Source organism: Humulus lupulus, chromosome 1, assembly GCF_963169125.1.
Source record: "Humulus lupulus chromosome 1, drHumLupu1.1, whole genome shotgun sequence".
Taxonomy (NCBI): Eukaryota; Viridiplantae; Streptophyta; class Magnoliopsida; order Rosales; family Cannabaceae; genus Humulus; species Humulus lupulus.
In genome coordinates, this window is record NC_084793.1 from 141,322,855 (window position 1) to 141,326,245 (window position 3,391).

The 3,391-nt window shown below is 33.1% G+C and overlaps 1 non-coding gene across 1 annotated transcript; it reads right to left on the minus strand.

Annotated features, from left to right (window-relative positions):
• Positions 1-2,668: 2,668 nt before the first annotated feature.
• On the minus strand, positions 2,669-2,774 carry LOC133813322 (small nucleolar RNA R71). Its single transcript, XR_009884346.1, has one exon. It is a non-coding gene; the product is annotated as a small nucleolar RNA R71 (small nucleolar RNA).
• Positions 2,775-3,391: the final 617 nt, after the last annotated feature.

Genomic DNA, 3,391 nt, shown 5'->3' on the forward strand with positions numbered 1-3,391 from the left:
AATACTTAAATAGTATAATGTTAATAAAATTATATAATTATATAGGTGTAACATGACTTTTCTTTTTTAAAAAATTCAGGATATTTTTATTCTCATGCTAATCAATTTAAACATATTTTTAAAAGATAATTTTTTTAAGTAAAGTTGAAAAAAAATTTAACTCATGCTTTCTTTTTTATTATTGGTGTCAAAAACTTAAAAAGGTCTTCGATAACAAAAAATATACATAACATAAAATTTTGTTAAAAAAGTTTCACTAAAAAACCTGATAATCCAGAATATAAAATTTATAAAATTATAAAATTGAAAAAACTGTTTATGTAGTCGTATATAAACAAAATGACAATTTTTTTGTTTGTAAATGGTGGAATCTTGGAAATGAAAAAAATTAATAAAATAATATATATATCTTTTTTGACAAATAAAATGATATATTTAAATAGGTGTGAGATGCTTTTTTTTTTTTTTTTTAAATATAAATATAAAATATTACTATTCTTACAATATGTTTGGTAGGATGGAGAGTTGATGAAGGATGAAGGATGAAGAATATAAAGGAGGAATAAGAGAGTAATAATCATTTTAAGTTGTTTGATAGAAATAATGATGGAATAGTAGAAGGATAGATGACTATGTGTGTTGATAAGTCTAATTTATGGTAGTTTTAGATTGTGTTTTAGTCTTACTTTCGAGTCAAATTGTGGGTTTTGTGCAGTATTATGCTTGTGTTTGCTTTGTTTTTATGTTTTTGCTATGAATTTGCAAATGGAGAGGAAAAGAACGGATTTAGTGATGAAATTGGGTATTTTGGGAGTGTTTGGCCATTTTGTTTGAGTTTGAGAGAGCCGGGTCATTCGGGATAACTTTGACGAAGGTTGAAAATGTGTGAAATCAAGAAATCTAGAACAAGGGCCACGAATTGGCCTATCGACTCGCGACTGTGAATGGACAGAGGCATTAAGGACAAAGGATTCCAGGAGTCATGACTTGGACCATTGAGTTGCGACGCACATGGAGGCAGAGGCGAATCATCAAAGAGGACCAAAAAGAGGCGGGTCGCGACTTGGTCTATCAAGTCGCGGTGCTTGAACTTCCAGAGACGGAGTAAAGTGCACAAAAAGACATGGGTCGCGATTCAAGAATGAGAAAGTCACAACCCACCTCACCAAAAAGAGAAAACGTGTTCGTTTAAGTGCGGATTTTAGGGCATTTGTGAGGAGGTTCCTTTCTTTACAGGATTAGCAGCTGTTTACTCTAATATTCTATTTTTCTTCAGTTTTATCTCAGTTTTTAGTAGTTTAATTCTATGTTTCTAAACATCTATTTTATTATTTTAGTCATGCCTGTTATGAACTAAACATCTTCTCTAGGGTTTAATGTAGTCACTTGGATATTTGTTAATTTTCTATGAAGTTCATATAATTTCTTCTTCTTGTATTCTCTCTCTATATAATTTGTGTTTAATGCGTGTGAATAATTGATCACTATTTACATGATTTATGATTTTGATTCGATATCCGAGAGGGGAGAGTATAATATTCTATAATCATATAGACATAAATTGCATTTAAGATGAGAGTACCTGTAGGGTTTGTGTAGTGTTTAGGGTTTCTATGCTTCATACCTGTTATATGTTAAAATTTATCACATATATGTAGAAAGTTTGCTTAAAGGTTGAGATTTTTTTAGCTTGAAATAGAATTAGGATTGTTTTATTTAACCCGCTATTAGGATAGAAATTAAAGAATTAAATGTGATGATTAGTAACTTTAACATGTTGAAAAGTTGATGAAGTTAATACCCTAGGTTTTTAAGTATTGAATCAATTTTAATAATTGCATAGTTTATTTCAATGTTAAGTTTTAGTTTAAAAATAACTCTATTTTCGACAACCAAACAGAAAGATAGAATTGGTTATTGGTACTTGATTGATAGTCTCTGTGTGAACAATTCTTATTTACTATCTATATTACTTGAATCGATTGTGTATACTTGCGCATTATATTTTCGTTGTCAAGTTTTTGGCGCCGTTGCTAGGAACTATTTAATCAATATAAAAAATAATTGATTCTTGTTCTACTTTGGCTTTTCTTTTACAATTTTTTTGATGTGTTTCTCTACTTGTTTCTTAACTGCAGGGTTAATTAGTATATGCAACATCAAGGATTGGAGCCACTAGTACTTGTTGATCCTGAAATTGAAAAGACCTATGAGAGAAATAGAAGGCAGAAATGGTTAGAGAGAATGGCTCAAATTTCTAATAATGGTGTAAATAACGTTGCTGATTCTACTGAAGCTGATCCACCATTTAGAAACTATGTACTCCCGACTGTTACATGGATACATTCTTGCATTTGTCCACCTACTGTAGAGGCAAACACTTTTGAGATAAAGCCCTCTATTATTCAGATGGTTTAGAATTGTGTGCAATATGAGGGGCTGCCTAATGAAGATCCTAACCTACACATTACCAACTTCTTGGAATTATGTGCTACATTCAAGATGAATGGGGAGAGTAATGATGCAATCAGGTTGAGGCTATTCCCATTCTCCTCAAGGGATAGAGCCAAGAGCCGGTTGATCTTGTTGCAAGCCAACTCATTTACTACATGGGAGGACCTTGCCCAAATTTTTTTTTCCAAATATTTTCCTCCTTCTAAGTCTGCCCATTATCGAGGAGAAATTAATAACTTCCATTAGCTAGATGGAGAATTGTTGTATGATGCTTGGGAAAGGTTTAAGGAATTACTCCTGAAGTGCTCACATCATGGTATTGAGAAATGGATGCTGGTGCGCACTTTTTTATAATGGTTTGCGGAGAAATACAAGGACTATTATAGATGCAACACTGGGGAGAGTCTTTATGAGTAAAAGTGCAAATGAGGCTCATAATCTGTTAGAAGAAATGGCCATGAATAATTACCATTGGCCAACTGAACGTGAAAATAAGATGGTAGCTAGACTTCTTGAGGTTGATCTGATTGCTATGCTTACTACATAAGTGGCGTCATTAACTAAACAACAACAACATAATAATATATCCGCTCAGTCTATGCGCTACAAAATAAGTTTTTTTGTGAGATGTGTGGAGGTCTGCATCCTTATAAACAATGTCCCACTGCTGCCATTTGCTCTGCTGATGTCAACAGTATGCCTTTAGAGCAGACACATACTATTGGGAATTTTCCATGACCATCAAACAACCCATATTCCATGTCTTATACTCCAGCTTGGAGAAATCATCCTAATATGTCTTGGAAAAATAATCAAGGAGCACAACTGCCATACCCACAAAATTAGCCTCAATACCCATCCCATCAACCAACATATGGGATACATCCTCGACTGTATTATGATCATCGCTAAGCAATGCCACAACAGCCACCACCGC